The 22835-nt window shown below is 37.0% G+C and overlaps 1 long non-coding RNA gene across 1 annotated transcript; it reads left to right on the top strand.

The window, feature by feature from the left end:
* Positions 1 to 3: 3 nt before the first annotated feature.
* Positions 4 to 18457, top strand: LOC114365713 (uncharacterized). Its single transcript, XR_003656976.1, has 2 exons — positions 4 to 208; positions 18237 to 18457. It is a non-coding gene; the product is annotated as an uncharacterized LOC114365713 (long non-coding RNA).
* Positions 18458 to 22835: the final 4378 nt, after the last annotated feature.

The following is a 22835-nucleotide window of genomic DNA, read 5'->3' as shown; positions in this document are numbered from 1 at the left end:
AAAAGGTTTTATTAGGATTATGGTAATCTACGGTAAAGGTAGTTGATCAAATACATTGTAAAAGGTATTCAACAAGTCCACACGCTCATTCAATAACTTACCAGCTGAGGAGTCATCCACTGACGTTATAACCAACCGAACTTAATAAGCTCTAGGCTATGTCGCCTCCTCTGCATCATGTCAGCTATACAATTGATACATATCATAGGTTCCTCATGAGATTGAGGAATTGCTGGTTGCATTATCCAAAATCGGGCTGGGGTTAACATTGGGGCTCGGGTCGGAGTCCATACGTAAGCCGTGGTCGGCGTTTAGGCAAGGTTCGATGTCCGAAAGTGAGTCATTGGTCATTGGTTGAGTGAGATTCGTAGTTCGAGAGTATGCCAGGGTCATCGGGAAGGGAAGCATCGAGGACCATGGTCAAAAAAATAAAGTCGTCAAAAGGGAAACTTATACAACACTCTTCTGCTTTTATTTTGGCAAAGACTTGGTTTTGAGAAATAAACAACACTCACGATGAAAAATACAAAACAAAGCGAATGACAGATAACAGCTGTGACAATATTTTCAGTGTTGCCATGCTAATAATGTGGTGATGAATAAAAATAATCGATATAAAAATCGATTGTATTTTTGATGACTCGAAATAAGGTGTATAATAAGGTGTGTGTGAAATAAGGTTTCATTTAGTTATTTAAATATTTTGGTAGTGTTATTGGAATATTAAAAAGGTTTTATAAATGTCATTTTAATGAATACGTATTTAAAAAAAATACTACTTGTCATAGTCGAAAAACAATCGATATGAATCGATTCTTACCGATAAGATTCATTTTGGCAACACTGAATTGAGTGTTAAAGACAGGAAGTTGTAATTATCACATAAAGTACTATTTATATTGGATTTTTATAAAGGCAAATTGATACAAAGTTACACTAAGTGAATAATTTAAAAATTAATTAAAAATTTTTGGCAAATTCATATTTTCATTAGCAGCTTGTCCACGCCAGGCCAGAAATGAACATTGTCCTTTGTTTTTTGAATTTACGTAGCGAAGATGACATATCATGGCTGGCCCCGGATGAACGTGACAGGTTGCTAAATTTTATTGTGACTTAATCCTGTTGATAGAGGAGAAATGACCCATATTCGTCCTAAAACCATTTGCCTTAAACGGCATATACCTGGACAACCAAGCTAGTTTGAAGGGAACATTGAATTTTATCTGTTTAGCGAGATCAGGACAATCTATGTACCAATTTATTATTTTATACAGGAATATAATATCCAATATTTTCCTGCGGTCTTCCAAGCTATTCAGTTTAAAATAATTTAGGCGTGTATTGTAACTTGGGAGCTGTTTCGCTAACTTATGTTGATATGACAAATGCCAAAGAAATCTCTTTAGAATTGATTCAACTCTGAGTTTATGTATTTCATAAAAAGGAGTCCAAACAACACTACCATACTCTAAGCCCGACCGAACCAGTGAGTTGAAAAAAGCAATTTTGCTAGATGCTTTCCTGAAATCCCGACAATTTCTAAGTATGAAACCCAGCAACTTAAAGCCTCTTGTGACTATTTTATCAATATGCACGTGAAAACGCAGTTTATTATCATCTTAGCTAACATAATGTAGTTTCATTGAGTTACGATTTAGTGACAAAAATATCAATGCTACTTGCACTTGTCTACCTTAAAACCAGTCTATCATCCTAGCATAATAACAATTTTGCAAGTTAGAGCTTTATGATCCGGCTGTGTCAGCGTAAGCCGAGCGTTCGGTAAGTTCGTAACGAATTTACTGCGCGAGCGCTCGAAGCGCGTCACGGCGGCTTAGGGGTTAACAGGGCTGTCAAACCAGGCCCGGAGTAGTAAGCCAACCCTTCTGTTGGAAAGATTTGGTTATAAATGGATTTCTTGGAAAACCATTGTTTTGGCGATTGACTATTTTCAACAATGGAGTGCTTACCATGAGTTTAACGTTAGTGTGCTTGCAAGCGAGTGCGTCAAAAAAAGCTATGAAGATTTTAGTTCTTGAAAGTAGCCGCTAGGGGCGCTCTGTACACAATCTGTCATTTATTTACGCAGTCGCTAGCGAGCACAGTAAACTCATGGTAAGCATACTGGACACCTTTAAAATTTTAGGTCTTAGTGACAGAGTTTGATAAAAATTACAACCGTACCGTGAACCGTATTTTTAGTACCTACTCTATAAAACACGCAAATCGTCATTATTTACTTCATGTCCATTTGTCAATTTTCCGTAAGAATTGATAGTGTTATTGATGTTAAGTTTAGTGTAGGCACAGGTACATTTTAACTGAGGCCCAGAACAGACGGTGAAACGCAACTGCAACAAAACTGCAACTGCTAGTTACTTTTAAGTTGCATCTAAGTTTCTGCCATAGCGTCCGTTGAAAGACCACACATGACGCGACCAGTTTGAAACTTTCAGTTTCAGTTTCATTCATCAGAATCATCCGAAAGTTGCAGTTTCGTAGCAGTTGCGTTTCACCGTCTGTTCTGGGCCTGACAGTGCGAAGAAAGTGTTGTTATATTTCTATATTGTTAAAGTGTTGTTATATTATACTAGCTTTCCGCCCGCGGCTTCGCCCGCGTGGAATTTTGTCTGTCACAGAAAAACTTTATCGCGCGCGTCCCTGTTTCAAAAACCGGTATAAAAACTATCCTATGTTCTTTCCCGGGACTCAAACTATCTCTATGCCAAATTTCATCAAAATCGGTTGCGAGGTTTAAGCGGGAAAGCGTAACAGACAGACAGACAGACAGACAGACAGACAGACAGACAGAGTTACTTTCGCATTTATAATATTAGTTGGGATTAAGTAAATAAGAACATTGTAGAGTCCACATTTCACGATTTGTGGTTGTCACTAAGCGATGCTTTTAATGCTCAAGTTGAGTCTTGTCTTATGAATATGCGCCTTATTATACTGAGTAAAGTTTGCACAATAACTCCTCGAGGTGGACCTCACCCGAATAAACTACTCTTAAAACTTTAAGTTCAGTTAACTCTTGTAACGGAGTAAAATGCTTTGTTTTAATGGCCGTTAAAGGTGTAGTTAGTTGTTAGTTGTATTCGTTACTTAAACCTTGGCATACAAACATAATATTGTTATTCTCGATGGTAAATACTACTGTTGGTACTCCTTTAAGGACAAAAGTAAATCAATACGATGGAGCGACAGCATTTACGACAAAGGTTAGTAAACAGTACATACGTATTTGTAGCTGCACGTTAAATAATGCGTCAAAACAAGGTGGTTTTCTACCAATACCCTGTTTTAACGGTCCGAGCCTCCAAAATGATAAATACTAATTTATTTTGAAATAGTTTAATACAGTTGTAGGGTGCAATAACGCACTTTATCAAAACAATTTCTTCACTACATGCGATGTAAATAAACAACTGTAATTTGAATTAATAATAAGGTGCTTACCTATATTCCAAACAAGCAATTAAATGAATTAAACCCACGTGTACAAATTTCCATAAAATATAGCTTTACGAAGGACTCGTACGAAATAACATGATATTCAAATCATATGAATCTCGCAAATGGTCCTTTGTTCGGCCCACAGATGGCGCTGTACCGAGCCAATACACCGCGCGTATTCAATTATGCAGTAACAATATTAGTAGTAACGGTGTTATTGCTGAGGCATTGTGCCTGAAATATTGCATTACGAACGGTAAAAGGACTTTGCGTAGCAAATTTACTGCGATATCGCTAATTTATTTGGGAATGTGTTATTTGCAGCTCACAATAATTTGGACGCGGTATTATGAAGATTATAATAAATTGTTACTGAAATCCACATTGATTTATGATATGATTTCGCGTAGTTCTGTCGAGCTAAGCCTACTAAATAGATATTATTATCAATTTATTTGTTAAGTTCGATTATTAATATTATAATTTAATTAACTAAGGCTGAGTTTCACCATATTACTTTAACTTTAACAAACGTCAAAAATTTGTCTAACTACATAAAAAAAACACCGATTATTGTTATAGTTATTACGGTTAAATTTAGGTGGTGCAACTCTGCCTAATTGTTTTTGTCTTACTAATTTCTTTTTATCTTTCCTTGTCATTTGAATACCACAAAGTCATGATAGAGGGTAAAAGAAAAAATACCGAAATTGAACTCCATTATTGTGGATGATCGATTGTGAGATTTGATCAAACAAAAATACCGTTTTAGATGTAAAAATCTAGCTCTCAGTTTGGAACTGAGTGACAAAATAATAACATCCCGGGATTGTGCGGGAAAGTAACTGAACGGAGTGTCTTCACACAAAAATATTTCCATTCGAATAAAAGTAATATCAAACAAAAGCAAAAGGGTGAAAATAGTTCCCACATTTACACACTATACTATAGTATACTAATCTATTATTATACAAAATGTCGCAGATCGAAACTTACTTTGCATTCGGAATCGGAGGATTCAATTTTGGAGATAACCGGGGCCAGATAAAACGGTTTTGAATCGAGATTTTGTATCGAATTGATTTGAACAAGTGATATTTAAATAACTGGGGCGCTATTGCTATAAGTAACTTCCGTAGTTCCGTACCATTTTATAGACTTTTATTACATTCTCTGGAATTTCAATATGACTGAGTGAGATGGAGGTCTTTGTGGAAATCCTTGGGGGAGGCCTTTGTCCAGCAGTGGACGTCATTCGGCTGAAACAAACGAGTAAGATGGAAATGCCTAACGTATCACAATTTAGGCAGTTATTGTCTTCTTTTTCTATCAATGTGAATCTTAGTATTTAATTTCATTGTAATTTTAAGTACGGACAGTTACAGAAACTAGCGTTATACTCAGGATCTAAAACAGTTAAGTTTTACAATCGTCTTAATAGGCACATCCTTAAAGTACAAACACCTCAATTAAATTGATTAAATTCTTTGAAAACAAATCAATAATTTTAAAGTTATTAAAATCTAAAAACTCAAACAGTACCAACTGTTTGAACCTTTATAAACACTGGATACATTAAAAAACTGATAACTGTTAAAAAATTACTAATAGCCTTGCAGGGTCCTGTGGAAAACTCCAAACAAAATATTAAACCAGACCAGACCAAACCATTCATAACAGGGCCACCAAAAGTTAGTTTTTATCGTCCCAAACTTGCTTTGACATGTTCATCGGTTACCGACTAAATTCATCGCTATTTGAACTGTCGGAATTTTCACGATGTTCGAAACTTTCCGGACATGCAACTGAAAGGTGAAGAGTTTAAAATTGTGTATGATTATTTATAGTTTACAAATTGTAATGATTAGTAGATAATTTCATTGTATGGAAAATAATATTGAAAAGTTGATTTTCATTGACCTATTGCTGTGCATTGCAAATTAACATGGAAATAATTGGGGGAGGCCTATTTTCAGCAGTGGCCGTCCTATGGCTGAAATGATGATGCATTGCCAGGATACATAGCTTGAGTTACTTGAGCCAGAAATCACAAATTATTTAAAGAGCATATTCCAGCCATAAGATCTTAGGTGCTAAAGTAAAACCACTTCTGCTTTGTCCCAATTTTAATGTGACATTTTTGTTTAATGTGACAATTTTGTTAAGTTTTTGCATGCCGACATTCGGTAGAGCACGCATGCACTTACAAACTGCTTTATGTATAATTTGAACAAATATGTAGGTATGTAGCGTGTCTCTTACGAAAATAAATGATTTCTATTTCTATTTCCAAAATGCAAAGAAATCCTACTGATGCTAAATGTATTTTTTTTAGTAACAATCATCCATCGACTCTCTTTTTCTCTCTGTTGCTTTTGCGCAAAACAGAACAGATTTTATTGAAAAGTAGCAGGGCTGGGTTGCACCATCTTACTTTAACTTTGACAAATGTCAAGAGTCTGTCAAACTCCATACAAAAAGCACCGGTTATTGTTATAGTTAAGTGGTGCAACTCGGCCTAAAACCGAGGGAAAAACTATATTATGATTGTTTTATTTGGATTTTTAATGGTCGACTGCGATAGAATTTCTGTGACAGACGCATTCACGCATTCAAAGCCGCGAGCAAAAGTTAGCTGTATTGATAAAGATCAAAAATATAAAACAGAAAGTGCTGATTGATAATATAATAAATGGCGCATCGAGCCACGAGCCACTCAGCGAGATTGCAATCGAGTAAAGCGCATGTTTTGCAAATCGCCACCGACACTGCCGCTGGCACTGCCACTGCCGCTGGCACTGCCACTGGCAGTCGTCGATGAATATCATTTATTATTTATTCACTCACTTATATTGCTCTGTGAGACCCACTATCGAGGTAACCGCTCGACTTCATCAAAGCAATCATATTGTAAGTTATTTTACTGAAGATATTTATAGAACTAAGTAAAATAACTTCGTCTGTATCTTTTTGATAAAAAGTAACTAAACCATGCGCTAGTCTGATGTGGGTAGGAGATTATTTACGCTGCAATTTTGCATAAAAGTTTAAAAGATTTTTATTGAGACTTCAGAATAATATTTTGATTTTTAACTTTCGCGTTCCATTTCAATTCAAATAGTAAGACACGGGTCTTAACGTGACGTTTATTAATGAGTTACATTTTGTACTCACGGCTTGACGTTTTGGCTGTGATGCTGCAGTGATGATGCAGATGCCGTGAGTATATAATGTAACTCATTAATAAAAGTCGCGTTATAAAAAATTAAAATAAAATTCATTTATTTTTGCAAATAGGCTTTAAAAAAGCGCTTTTACACGTCCCAATATTAACCCTACCACTGCTTCGGGACAATAAATGGGCCAGTGCTGAGAAGAAGCAGCGCAAGAAACTCAGTCACTATTGTCAGCCGTTAAGACCCGTGTCTTACTATTTTAATAAAATTTTGAATCAGCAATAGCAATAGCTGTCAACAGTCAAACCATTTTTGTGACAAAAAATCAAGTCTAGATAACGTTCGTAAATCCCACACAAGAAAAAACGAACTTAAAACGTAAGCTCACCGCCACCGCAGTGCATGCTCGGTGCCCAGACCCGCTCCAGTGACCGCAAAGAACTCCGGCACTTACCTGGAACGATTAAACAATGCGGTTAGTTCATGTTAAATTAAGGAGACGGCACATTATATACGAGTATGTTACTATAGATATATCAGTCGGCCGTTTGGTGTAGTGGTTCAGAACGGACTACTATGCCGAGAGGTCCCGGGTTCGATTCCCGGCCGGGCAGAAATTGAAATGATGAATTTTAATTTCTGTGACGGGTCTGGGTGTGACTATGTATAATATTTATGTGTTTAAAAAAAAAGTACTCGTATATAAGTAGTATATCCGTTAAGCTAGCACCCATAACACAAGCATTAAGTTGCTTACTTTGGGGCTAGCTGGCGCTGCCTGTGTGAAATTGTCCAAAGATTAATTGTCCAAAGATTTATAGATCTAGCTTTTAACTCAGTCATTGCGGGGTATGGGAGCGGCATGGGATGTTCTGTAACGTCAAACACCAGCAAAATTTCTGATATATTTCACTGTGTTAAGCGCTAATACTATAGCTACTATGTGTGCCAGCTTCTGCCCGCAAATCCGCGTGTGGAAGCATACTGTTAGGTATAACATTGTAAAATTAGTAAAAATCCGGCCAGTAGTTTTGCATGAAAACATCATACTCAGCAGCTCAGATGAATATCTGAAATGCAAAGGGTCGCTACACCGAAATTCTTTCTTGGTGTAAATTTAGACTTGCTGAACAAAAACTTGCTCCACAAACAATTTTAAGCAAAATCTACGTCGGTTCCTTCTTAGGATTAATATTGTTTCGTATGTCAATCATTTATTTGCAATTAAACTGGTGTCATTTGAACATGAAAATCGTCATAAAATAACATTTTCACAAACTCTCTCTTGGTGTAAATATAAGACTTGCTGAACAAAAACTGCCTCTAAAATTTTAAGCAAAATCCACGTCGGTTCCTACTTTGGGAGAATACCCTGGAGTCACAGGTGTTCCGGGCTGGCTCGGCAGACACTGCACTTCTATATCGCACGTGCTAGATTATTCATTGGATGAGAATTCACCGCTTTTCTATATGACTTAGAATAAAATAGAATATTTGGAAAAGGGTAAAAATAATTTATTGAAAAAATAAATAAAAGGTACTTCAAAAAATCTAAAGAAATTAATCTACACCGAAGAAACTCTTTGCCTGCATTTCACATAGCGGTAAGTGATGATCAGGTCGAAGGTGGAAGCGAGCTTCATCTTCAATGGAACTGTCCGAACCCAACAATGCTGTTAACATTGCAGTTATGGCGTCAGAATTATGATGCATAGCTATAATGTATAACTGACCATCTTACTTCAAAGGTGTACCTAGTATCATTAAGCTATAGAATATAGGTATAGTATGATTGAATTTCAAAACGATGCCCAAGCACAGTAGCTGTTTCAAGTTTTGATTCATACCTGCGTCTAGTTGCAACACATAATTAATGTGTGAATTTCATAAACCCTACGATTTTCTCCGTTGGAATTTTAGAACCATACCATACATCAACTATTTTATTATTAAGACATACAGAGTCTCAGAATGCATCCCGGAATAATTCTTTAGCAAGAAAGCTAGATACGTTCGCTCCCGTCAGGGCGGGTTTCGAGTTTCATACGTTTTGGCCAAAATATACCTTTTGTTATTCTTGAGACTTATGAAGATTTTAAATTTAATGTCATTCGAAATAAGCATGCAAATACTACGTCATGATCAAATACAGTCAGCGTCAAATAGTTCGTGACATCCAAAGTAGTCAATAAGTTCGCAACACGTTTGTTACAATGAGGGCTATCGTTTTTATACTTAACAGTTGGCACCCCTGGCGATTGACAGGACCTTACTCTACAGTGGCGCCATCTTGATGAGTGCAAATGCGCTAGTCCTCCTACCACTTTAGCGCTCACCAGTTGGCGCCACTGTCTTCGCGACTAGCAAGTGACAGGACCTTACTCTACAGTGGCGCTAACTGGTGAGCGCTAAAACGATAGCCCTCATTGGAATAAGGTTGTGTTGTCAACAGCTTTTAGCCACTTTGGGTGTGAAAAACTATTTGACACTAAGGCTGGGTTGCACCATCTTACTTTGAATGTAACAAACGTCAGAAATCTGTCAAACTCCATATAAAAATCACCGGTTATCGTTAAATTAACGGTCAAAGTTTGGTGGTGCAACTCAGCCTTACTGTATGACGTCTGTCGATAACATTAATTATGTCGATTACATAACAAATGAACAAAACGAGCGCACCATCAATCATAATGATTACGCAGTGCACCCGTGACGTCACTAAACAGCTGACAGCCGTAATTTAATGGTACTTAATCAGCGGACACCTGACAGCGCGTGATGCATGCGCCTTTCATTACTGCTAAAGGTGCGCTACACTACATGATGTGAACTACTAACAGTGATTCATCATCATCATCATCAACAGCCCTTTACAGTCCACTGCTGGACTATGAGCCTTCTCCACTATAGTGGAGGGTTTTGCCATAATCCCCATGCTTGGCAGGCGGGTTGGAGATCGCAGTTTGAAAGATTGATGTTTTTCTCTCTGTTTGATATGTAGTCCCTAAGTCGCTACTACGACACTACACTACAGTGATTATTTTACTTGAAAATGCCACTTGAACTGGTGGTTCAGTTAAAGGATTTACAAGGGCAAATTCGTTTTCAGGTTCGAATTCTGCTGGAGGCAAATGTGTAATGACTGCAAGTACTTATAGGCATATTTAGATATTTTATAACGAATGTCTATATAGGATTACCTTGTATGAAACAATGCATGAGGATATAAAAGGGGATTGAACTGATGGAAAATAGTCGTTACTATCTGTATTTTAGTGGCAAAATTATAATTTTAAACTTTAACTTCTAAACCTAATTCAAAATGAAGCCGCTATGTTGACAAGTTTACAAGAATGACTTTAAAAATGTTATTTGTTTGATTCTCAGCCTTCTGGAATTGACACGTGAAAGTGTATATTTGTAGTGTGGATTTAACTGAAACTGCTCGATTAACGGTAAAACGATTACACGAGTTACCGACACGTCGCATTCGAAAATGTGCCAGTTTTAATCATCGGGACGTTTCAATGGACAGATTATTTTGTTTAATGCAAAAATATCAATGTAAAATGGTTTGTTCCGAGCGTTTACGGCATTGTGCAGTTTTAATGGGGTTATGTCAGCATGTTTTGGGGTGTAGTATTTAAATATGAAGCGACGAGTCAGAAGATCATAAAAATTATTCGGTTCGGGATCAGCATTTAAAAAAGCGTATTTGTACGCCCCGTATATTTGATTCAACTTCTGCTTTGGGAAAATACTGAGAGTTCATCCAAAGAGAAGTACAAGAAACTTAGTGGGTGACTTCCTATGATAAGCCAAAATTAAGTGTCTAATCTAGTCTACACACCAAACCCAAACCAAACCACCCAAATCAAATCAAATCAAAATATCATTTATTGCATTGCATTACATGTGGTTTGATAGTTGGTGAATGGTAGGGCAGCGCATCACATGCACCCTGCAAGGGCATAGCAAGCATTAAGTATACATTTTACAAAATAAAAGAAGAAGTTACAATTTTAGATCAGTAGTAACAATTATTAATTATGTTATTTAATTATATTTCATTTAATAATATATTTATTCAATTTTAAATTTATTGCAGCCTAGTATAATATTCATCAATTTTGTAAAAACACTTATCACATAGAAAAACATTTACACCCACCGACATGAGTCGACTTTTTGACATGTCAAAATTCATAGAAAGTTCAAGTGTTCCACATACCTAATTCTTTTGAAATAAAGCCCCCGACACCAAGCCTCCTGTCGGCGGGTTTGGTGTATAGAGTTCTTAAAAGCCTTAGAGGGCTATAGTTTACAATAAAGAATTTACCATGTTTTAGACTAATTCCAGACAGTAATAATGGATCCTTCATTATTTGTCGATTTGTCACAACTAGTTTATGAAACGCATTCGTTTCTATTAGCCATGTAGGTAGTATGAAAATAATTCACCGTTGATTGATGATTGATTCATTAAAAGCACTCATTTATGAACAGTTAAATTACACAGTTAAAGAGAATGATGGAATGTAGTCAGGTAGAGAACAGCTTGCTTGTCAAATTAAAAAGTTAAGTTTTGCTGCTGAACATAGGCCTCCCCCAAGGATTTCCACAACGACTTCCAGGCACGTGCTATATCGTCGGTCCACCTAGTTGTGACAGCTAACTCGATTGAGTATGAATGATGAATAGAATAGTGACTGAGTTTCTTGCGCTGCTTCTTCTCAGCACGTCATTTGACTGAATCGAACTAAGTTAAAATTTTTTTCGTATGTGTACTGTTCGTTCTCCCCCCGCTACAGCCTAACGAGAGCAGACAGGCAGTTGTCAACGCTAATTATCGGCCGTTTAGCTAATTACTGCAGTAATGACGTGTGGCCTTAATGCCAGCTTTTAACGCGATTTTCATTCGGTTATAAGCATTTAGAGTTATTGAGTTGGTTTAAACGCTGTTTGCAACTCTGCAGTGATTAAGCTGGATTGCTCTAACGAATTACAAATGGGGGTAACTTTATTTGGAGGTTTACTGAACTCTTGTACACATTTACCTAATGATTTACCATGCTAAAGTGCATTGATAAGAAATAAATAATATCTGTTTATATTAAGTAATCAAAGTAGTGTTTAAGTCAATTGCTTTCAGTTTTAGTAAAATAGGTTTTCTTTAATATGAGCTGAAAGAATTCTAGAGTAAGACCTCTAATAATGATTCAAGCAGACCAAAATCTTTGGTTTCTATAATACCTAATTAACTAAAAAATAATTTCAAGTAAAAATCCACGACAGTAGGTTTAAGTATACCTATTTAAAGATCAAAAGGTAGCAGTAACCCTCAATCGTTCATTTCGTTAACCGCAATTATTCTGGATCAAAGTGGAGTACTATCTTAAGACTCCCAAGGCGCCATCTTGAAACAGAGCTGCTTAATTTATTAAAACCCTCCAGAACTAAATGGAAAGTTTTCACCGGGATCACTTGAGTAAAGTGCATCTCCCTCCAGGGAACTCCAGATGTTTTCAGTTTCAATGCTTCACTCCGATATAATGAGTTTAGCTACAGACCAATAAATTGAAGGATATTTTAACCAAAACAATTTATGGCCGTTTGGTGTAGTGGTTCGGAACGGACTACTATGCCGAGAGGTCCCGGGTTCGATACCCGGCCGGGCAGAAATTGAAATGATGAATTTTAATTTATGTGACGAGTCTGGGTGTTATTAGGTATAAAAAGTACCTACCTATGCATTTACAAAAACAAGTATTTAAGTATGTTTATATCCGTTGTCTAGTACCCATAATGCAAGCTTTGCTTAAGGTTGGGACTATTAGAAGCGTAGTGTAAAATGTCCAAGGATATTTATTATTATTTATTTATAGCTTGTGTGTTTTTGATGTTACAATTGAATTGGTGTTTCTTTGCGAGATCGAATCAGAAATGAGGAGATCCGTAAACGAACAAAAGTCGCTGACATAGCCCGACGGATTAGCAAGCTGAAGTGGCAATGGGCAGGGCACATAGTACGCAGAACTGACGGCCGATGGGGCAGAAAGGTTCTGGAATGGAGGCCGCGTACCGGAAAACGCAGCGTGGGACGTCCACCTACAAGGTGGACCGACGACATCGACATGAATTGAATAAGTAATACGGTTTGGACTGTCATTATCATACCTGTGTTGTAAAAGTGTTATTATTTGATTTGAACTAATGGAGCTACTAGTATAGATTCGTCAACCTTATGTTGAATTCCCACGCCGGACAAACTGACAACGCACTATTTTCTATGTAGTATTGATACTAAAGGCAATTAATTAGCCTGACTGTCGAAAATGTTCAATTTTATCTTTACTTATCTATCTGCCACGTCAAAGTGGACCGATGACCTCAGCAGCCCTAGTAGGAAGGCGCTGTATGCAGGCCGCTACCGGGCAATATGGATGACATTGGGGGAGGCCTATGTTCAGCAGTGGACGTCCTGTGGCTAAAATGATGATGAAGATGGCACGTCAAGACTGATTAAAACAACCCTGTGACTGGTTACTTAGACCATTACTAAAGACGCGGCCTCAATTATCCAAGACACACGATAAATACCTCCTGAAATAGCATATTAAGTTGGTCATTAACAAAAACACTAAGAACTTATTCGCACCATTGCCCGCGCTCGGACAATACCATTCCCACCAAAACAAATCCCGGGGGCCGTACGTTTCAATTGGGCAGGACCCTACGGCAAATTGCCGCTGTTTACCGAATGCCCCACAAAGAGTGTAATATAGGAGATAATTTGGGCCTTTAGAGACACACGGCTTAGCGTTGTGTACATCACATTTTAGTTAATTCCTTCCGTGTTTAGCTACACACGTTCTTAATTGACAGCTTCTAATTGTGGATATTCTTTCCTTCAGTGAATGATCTACCATCCCACAATAAAAGATTTTTTCAACAGTGGACGGTTTATGGTTGAAACGAATGGACTACATGAGATTAGTGATGGCATACTAGATTATTAGGAGACCTGCTCAGATTGGAAACTAAAGTATCAATTGAATCCATTTCTTTGAGTAAAACTACCCCCAATGTGTCTCATTTTACTTGTAGTAGAATCTAATCAGAAATCAATCTAATTAGCTCAAAACTACTTCTATTACATTATTATAATGTTGAATTCCACCACCTTTACATTGCCACCAATGTTACGTTTAAAATACAGGGCGGAATTTCGTAATGCCGCCAGGAGGGAAAGTACTCTTAATACTGTAGATAGAAAATTTTACTGAAAGAAAACATTCCTTTATTTTTTGAAAAGAAAAAGAACTGCTATCAAAGATTTTTGAAAAATTTTCGAAACTTCACTACCATACCATACAATTTTCTGTAACATAATTGAAATTATTTAAGATTTCATGGTTTTCCTTTCATTTGATTTATCAAGTTTGTTAGAGAGATTTCATCCTTATATCCCTAACAATCGATGAAATAAAAATACAGGCTGTAATTTTTAATTGGTTCGATTCCCGGGTGTGGCAAGCAAATTTTTGGAAATCTTTGAATGCAGTTCTATTTCTTTTCAAAAATAAAGGAATGTTTTCTTTTACAAAAAAAAAACTATTTACAATAATATTACGAGTACTTTCCCTTCAGGTGGCATTACAAAATTCCACTCTGTATACAAATACGTTTACCCCGTCACACACAAAACAAAGGCTTACTCATATTATACATGTTTTAACATCGCAGTAACCACTCGAAAATTCGTGTACTGCCTCGGTTTTATAATTAAGCTATCATATCAAACTCGCGTGGATTTAAATTTCAATTAACTGTATTTTGCTTGCATTAATATTAAACAGTTGATGGTTTCATCCAAACTGTTCAATAAACTGAAATAAAATTTTGTATAATGCGTGTCTATTGCAACTGATTGGTACTTTGGGCTGATTATTATGATTAAATTAATATGTATTGAATGCCTGCCAGCAATGTTATTACCACGAGACGTCGAAATTGATAAAGGATAGTGCCAGGGTCTGGACCAAGTGCTGCCCAGAATCAACCCATAGTGCATTTTGTTCCTCAGGCCAATACTAATGTGTAAACCGAAGCGCACTGCAATCTATCCCTGGAGTTAAGAGAAAAAAAGAGTTTTGTTTTGAAATATTTACATACAAAATATCATCGATATATACGTACTACGCATAAGATTTCGTGATTTTGGCATTAAATAACACTCGTTATGTTGAACTTAACCATACTGCATCCGTACACCTTACTTTAGTGCGACTTAGACATTATTTATAAGCGATCTAGCGCTGTTGCAATAGTTTGGTTAGTTGACAGAAATCATTATTTCCAAAATGAAGCAAGAAGTTTTAGTTCTCTATCCTTCCGAAAAATCAATTTATTGGTGTATTACAATCGATTATTGAAGTTATTTTAAGCTAAAACTTCTTGCTCCATTTTGGAAATAATTAATTTCGGTCAAGTAATCAAACTACTGCAACAACGCTTGATCGCTTATAAATAATGTCGAAGCCGTACTAAAGTAAGGTGTACGGATGCAGTATGGTTAAGTTCAAAATAGCGAGTGTTATTTAATGCCAAAATCGCGAAATCTTATGCGTAGTAGGTATACATCGATGATATTTTGTATGTAAATAATTCCAAACAAAACTCTTTTTTTCTCTTAACTCCAGGGACAGATTTCAGTGCGCTCCGGTTTACAAATTAGTATTGGCCTGAGGAACAAAACTCACTATAGTTTCATTCTGGGCAGCACTTGGTCCAACTTCCATACATGGATTGGCACTGTCCTTTGTGGGCGTAAAACATTTATTTAAAATATTATCTCTCGTTTAGAATACTACAAAAGTTGATTTTCCTAGGAAATTTATAAATTTGCGGATCTCGTTCGTTCGTTCGTTCGTTTCAGCCGAAAGACGTCCACTGCTGGACAAAGGCCTCCCCCAAGGATTTCCACAAAGACCGGTCCTGCGCCGCTTGCATCCAGGTACTTCCCGCGACCTTCACCAGATCGTCGGTCCACCTAGTGGGAGGCCTGCCCACGCTACGTCTTCCAGCTCGTGGTCGCCACTCAAGAACTTTCCTGCCCCAGCGGCCATCAGCTCTTCGAGCTATGTGCCCCGCCCACTGCCACTTGATTTTTGCGATTCTGCGGGCTATGTCAGTCACTCTGGTTCTCCTACGGATCTCCTCATTTCTGATTCGATCACGCAGGGAATCTACTTAGTTATTTTCCGGTGACATATCTACTTGTTGCCAAAATAGAATCGTTTCGTATTTTAAAATGTGTCAATTGTAGTGAGTGTCAGTGCCAAGCACATAACACTTTGCTTATTTCGTATTCTCACAACAAAACACATGACCGTATCAACAAGATTTGGTGACAACTCTGGTAGCGTTCCAGCAGAAAAACCATAACATTCCGTTTCGATCATTATGCCGAAGCAAATCGAGTTTTTCGCGAGATAAAGACAAACTTCGGGTCTGGCAGTCGACCAAGAGTGGGCCGACATTTTTAAGTCACACGCTGACAGCGGTTATGGACGGTTAAAGTTTGGTTGTATGACGTCATCGTAGAAACAATCGCTGTATAACTTTATAATGACTTGCCTGTATTACTGAATTTCAGCAGGTTAAGATTTAAGTGGGTAGATACTTTTTTAGTTGTAAGTATGCGCGAAAGATTTGTATTTGCATATTAAAATTCGTATAATATGTTAAAACGCAATATAGGATATTTATGGATGGGTATTTGACTTTGTTGTAATTTAAATTGAATGAAATTACCGGTTATTCTATAAAATATTTTCTTTAGGCTTCAAAATATTATTAGCTAGCCCGGACCAGTCTAATTCATTTCAATGAGTCGTTGTATAAATGTTTTATCATTGTAACCTAGAATTATTCACACACTTTTCATAAAACTAGTAAAAAAACCAAAGTGTGTAGAGTTTCGAACACATTCCTCACATGATACTAAATTAAGTAGTATTTCCCACCCAACAATGTAAAGAGGATCTTGCCCATTTTCAGTTATTAGATTTACGTTTAAAATGGTGGAGTTGTGTTGTTCTGGCGCCAAACCAACGATGACGTAAGCGATAAGATTCTAGCGACTACTGTGTCGGGGGCAAATCAACTTAACTGTTCGCTGGCTTGAAAAAAGAAGCTAGATTCCATTTGACCAGTTTACTACTGCTGAAAAGCTGGTTTGTGGACAAATAATTCAGGTTTAGATAAATTAATTTCAGAATGTAGATTACCTAACTCTGATTTATGAAAATATTGCAAGCTCATATCATATCGATTACTTTGTGTGCTGCGTTTATAATATGAATTTAATATTAAACTAAAATTTTGTGTTGTGCTATTAGTTCAATCTATGAATAAATACATCTACACTAATATTATAAAGAGAAAAACTTTGTTTGGTTGTAATGAATAGGCTCAAAAACAACTGGACCGTTTTTAAAAATTCTTTCACCATTCGAAAGCTACATTATCCACGAGTAACATATAGGCTAAATTTTATTTAGGAAAAAAACAGGGTTCCCCAAAATATGTAGATAATGTAGTCCACGCGCGCGAAGCCGCGGGCGGAAAGCTAGTTAATAATATAATTTTCATTCGGGTTAAACGTCCGTACCATAACACTAGTCGTATTTTCAGATATTTTTGTCTCTGTCGTTTTAATCAATACCTATCTCGTTTTATATGAGAGGTCTCTTAGGATTACCAATTTTCTTATTTACTTCTGATGTCACTTTGCTACTTCGGTCAAAGTCAAACTAAAAGTCTGAAAGTGTCACATAAACACATCAAGAACGGTTGCAACTTGATTCATTACCGTTTCAAAGTTATTGGTTTTAGCAACTAAGACTTATTCTACTAAAATAGAAAGAACACTGTAAAAGTTAGTGAAGTAATAAACTTAATTGCGAGTACCATTAAATTTGGTTCACCGCCAAAGCTGGTCTAATAAACATAATCAAATGTAACTAAATGCATTTGTGTTACTTACTGACTGCAGGCTGAATATTAAGGCTGGTTTTAGTGTCACGCGGACTGTCAGTGCGGATCGCTCCGCACAGCCGATCAGTATGAACTGCTAGGGAGCGGAGCGGTTCCTCCGGACCGCATTACTCTAAAACGCTCCCTAGAAGTTCATACAGATTGGCGTGCGGAGCGGGTCCGCACCGGACGGTCCGCGTGACACTAAAACCAGCCTAACTATAACGCTTCAGCCAAACCAACGCGTGCAGCTCGCGTCGGCGATCACTGCACGTGCGTCGTGCATAGATCGCCGCGACCAATGACAGGACGCGATGATGTGAACTCATCGCTACAAAGGGTTATGCCCACTTAGTATGGGGCCTTTGGCCTGAGGTGGACAGACATTACAGCATGTAATTTGTTATTTATTAAATAGTCTATACCAGTAAGAAACAGAATATAAATATCATTTTGTATCCAAGTCCTTAAAAAAAATTTTTTTTGATTAAGACTAGAAAGGTTAGAAGCAAAATAAAACACCATTTTTTTATTATTATTATTTTAATNATATCATAGGTTCCTCATGAGGTTGAGGAATTGCTAGTTGCATTATCCAAAATCGGGCTGGGGTTAACATTGGGGCTCGGGTCGGAGTCCATACGTAAGCCGTGGTCGGCGTTTAGGCAAGGTTCGATGTCCGAAAGTGAGCCATTGGTCATTGGTTGAGTGAGATTCGTAGTTCGAGAGTATGCCAGGGTCATCGGGAAGGGAAGCATCGAGGACCATGGTCAAAAAAATAAAGATGTCAAAAGGGAAACTTATACAACACTCTTCTGCTTTTATTTTGGCAAAAACTTGGTTTTGAGAACTAAACAACACTCACGATGAAAAATACAAAACAAAGCGAATGACAGATAACAGCTGTGACAATATTTTCAGTGTTGCCATGCTAATAATGTGGTGATGAATAAAAATAATCGATATAAAAATCGATTGTATTTTTGATGACTCGAAATAAGGTGTATAATGAGGTGTGTGTGAAATAAGATTTCATTTAGTTATTTAAATATTTTTGGTAGTGTTATTAGAATATTAAAAAGGTTTTATAAATGTCATTGTAATGAATACGTATTTAAAAAAATAATAATTGTCATAGTCGAACAACAATCGATATGAATCGATTCTTACCGATTGGATTCATTTTGGCAACACTGAAATGAGTGATAAAGACAGGAAGTTGTAATTATCACATAAAGTACTATTTAAATTGGATTTTTATAAAGGCAAATTGATACAAAGTTACACTAAGTGAATACTTTAAAAATTAATTAAAAATTTTTGGCAAATTCATATTTTCATTAGCAGCTTGTCCACGCCAGGCCAGAAATGAACATTGTCCTTTATACATGGCATATGATCGTCATCGCGCACGCAGTTTGCACGCGTTGGTTTAGCCGAACCTTCATCATTTCAGCCATAGGACGTCCACTGCTGAACATAGGCCTCCCCCAATGCTTTCCATGTTGATAATAGATTGGTAGCGGCCTGCGTTCAGCGCTTCCCTGCTACCTTTATGATGTCATCTGTCCACCTTGTGGATGGACGTCCCACGCTGTCTTCTTTATCTTTCAAAAGTCTCATACAAGAACTCAGAATAGTTTAGAATTACTTTATTGTTGTAAATGTTTACATAATAATGGTAATAAATTTAAATTGAATTCAAGTTCAGTTGTAAGTTCTCTAAAACAAAGCTCTCGCAAACTAGATTAAAACTTGAATATAGATCAAAATGAATTGGTCATAATATTGATCCCACCAAAAACATTCTGTAAAAAACTAGCCAAGTCTCGTTAGAGCTGCTTATTTATCTCTAAAAAGTAATGAAATCTAGACAAAGTCGTGCCAAGTCTATGATGGTTACTTACTGCGATTTCTTTATTATTATAGTTAATGTTGTGTGACTTGGCCGTTGAAGGGTACAAAATCAGGTGCCATCATGACATCATTGCACCAATCTGTCGCCAGAACCGCTGTCCGCNTTGATGTACTTAAATTTGACTATTCTTACCGTTAGATAATTCCTGGCAATAAGTGGTGACTGAGTTTGTTCCGGCGTTTCTTCTCAGCACTTGCCATATGTTTGTCTCGAAGCGCTGGTAGGGCCCAAAAGATAAGGAGACATGTAAAGTGCCCCATAAGGGCTACCTTTTTCTTTTTTTATTATTTTCTATTGACGTTCATAAGTGCCACTTGTGGTCTAAACTGAATAAATATTTTTGATTTTGATTTTTTTGATTTTGATTATTTTTTCTTCTAATTTCTTTCTTTGTTTTGTATAGCGCTGCAAAAGGCACCCACTGAAAATCAGTGTCTTGGCAGTCACACTGTCAAGATATTACTGAGTGGGTGACCTTTTTTGGCAACTTAGTTATTTTTTTTTTGTGCATGTCTATGTTGCCTGAATTTGTTGTTGCCAAAATAAAGTTATTTTCTTTCTTTCTTTCTTTCTTCTCCACTTGAATCAAATGCAACTAAGTCTTCCTCATTCAACTCTAGGAATAATAAACTAGTTATATCCTCGTCTATTAGTTGTTTATTCATGATTAAACTGAAAAAAAATTAAAATATGATAATGTAATGTACAAACTAATATTATTTAACGGACAAATGCCAATATTCATAAGAAGAAAGAAAGAAAACTTACAAAATAAAGTCACGCCGTATGCCTGGTGGGGTCTGTGGGACCCGCACGCACTTTACGCACGTCTTTTTACGCTCGTAGCTCGCCGCGGACTGGGAAAGTGGGCGGAGGGCATTCGGCGGTTAGTAACGGCCAGCTACTAAAAACGGTGAGGCACAAAATTCAAATTTAAACGAACTACAACGGTTCGCGCGTTGGTGTGGGTCTGACAGACCCTACCAGGCATGCCAAGGGTTAAAACTAATTACCACTTTGAAATCTTTTGCATTTTGACGGTCTCCTAATCCCGTGAAAGTATGAATCGTATCGCAATGAATGAAATGCGGCGCGGGCAGGCGCGTACGTGTGTGCGTGCGTAAGCGAGTGAGCCGTGACCATGGTGTAAGTGTTTTTTCAGACTGTTTCTGGGTGCTTTATTTTGAAATTTTTGTACTGGACGATACAAAAATAAAAGATACGTGTTTTGTCTTTCGCTTCATAGATTATTATATTAAAATTTGGATACTGATACAAAAGTCACCCTGTATAAATACGATTTTGAAGAGGAACATAAAACTATTATTGTATTGCGATCTGGTACCAGGAACACCGCTAGATTATCTCGCGAATTTCTAATCAAGCAGGCGTATGAGAGAGAACTTCCTATAAGTCGCAAGAAACATAAAGATTTAATGGATCTATGTAAAAGTGAGATAATTCCCAAAAAATATCACAATTTTTATGAAAATTTAAAATCTGAAAATGTATCTGAAGGAATCTCGGATGAAAAAGACTGATTTTATAAATCTGGGGGCACGGCAGTGCCCCCGCCAAGTCGAGCGCGAAGCAAACACTGCCGTACCATCCNCGCGGGCAGACGCGTACGTGTGTGCGTGCGTAAGCGAGTGAGCCGTGACCATGGTGTAAGTGTTTTTTCAGACTGTTTCTGGGTGCTTTATTTTGAAATTTTTGTACTGGACGATACAAAAATAAAAAATACGTGTTTTGTCTTTCGCTTCATAGATTATTATATTAAAATTTGGATACTGATACAAAAGTCACCCTGTATAATATTTTTACTATAATTACAACAATAGACCGGGAAGGTTCACAGCTGTTCCAAAAGACAAAACAAAGTAATGAAGAGAGGTATAAACAAACAACAAAATAAAATAATAAAATAATAATAGAACTAGTTATTAATTGCTTATTGTTCATCATAATAGAGATGAAAACAGTAACAATGTAAATAACTTACGTATGTACGTACAACGTATCTTATACGTTTAAATTCATTAAAAGATTTACACACCCAATATTTTTTCAACAGATTTTTCAGGAGAACCCTAAGCAACCCTTTTTGAAAGAAAGAAAGAAAGAAAAAATATTTATTTGGCACTAAAATAGACCGATACAAAAATTAACTGTTCAAAATATAGTCTCTCCCATGACACTTTTATTTCTTTTTATCCCTTGTACCACCATTATATTGAATTTATTATTAAGTACCCGCATAAGACGCCTAATATCAGTACATAGACGGACAGGCTCGTAAAAACTAAACGGATCTAGATAAGGTCGGGTTAGGATTAACTAGGGTTGCCACTCGCTGATCTAAAATTCATTCAAATTTTATAGTCAGTTACCATAATCTGGCATTATTTAATCTGGGCTGAAATCCTTGTCCAGCAGTGGACGTATAAAAACCAGGAGAAAAATATTTTTTGATTTCAATTGACGAAATTATTATATTTCAGTTAGCTTCACTGTAAGTAAATATTGAAAGACGACCGTCTTTTGCGACCGATTTTTATTTTTGATATGTTTTTTAGAGATTTTTCGTAATTTGTAGTGGGCTCACCACAATAGTCGAACGGCGGCGGGGATCAAACCCGCGTTCCCCGGATCACGAGTCGGCCATTCGGCTTATTATTATATTCCCAGATTTTGCCAGCCCTACATCCATTTTAGTATACACTATAGATAGGTCTTAAACGTAAGTTACGCAACATAACGTTGTTTGTTGCTAAAGTTCGCGAGTGTATTACGGCCCTTTTACTTTACCCGATTGTCTGATATTCGAGCCTATTCGAGCCTTTTCGGGATTTGTACGCAAAAACAACTCGGGCGCTGCCGATTTATGTTCATCCTGGAATTCCTGTAAAGGACTCCGATAAAGAACTTTCCGGTGGGAACGTGTCGGGCAGCTGTATTGTAATCAGATACCTTCAACTTGGTGAACCGTTTATTGAAGAACTTTATTGAGAGTACCTACCAATCATATTGTGCGTGAATTTTTGTCTGAAGATTTATAAAGTTACATGATAAATCCGTGAAGGTCAGCATCGGCTTCTTTTCTATTACCTAAGCTAAACGATACACGCTGCGGTCGCAAGCGGATGGATGACCTTACCATACCACTTAAGCCAACACATTAAGGACTTAAATTTTTATCTCGAGGTGGAATTAAAGGCTTGTTAAAAGATGGTATCAGG

This window comes from Ostrinia furnacalis, unplaced genomic scaffold (genome assembly GCF_004193835.3).
Source record: "Ostrinia furnacalis isolate ACB-3 unplaced genomic scaffold, ASM419383v2 OfSCF7614, whole genome shotgun sequence".
Taxonomy (NCBI): domain Eukaryota; kingdom Metazoa; phylum Arthropoda; class Insecta; order Lepidoptera; family Crambidae; genus Ostrinia; species Ostrinia furnacalis.
The sequence above is the reverse complement of the archived record's forward strand: the minus strand, read 5'-3'. Positions and strand labels throughout refer to the sequence as shown.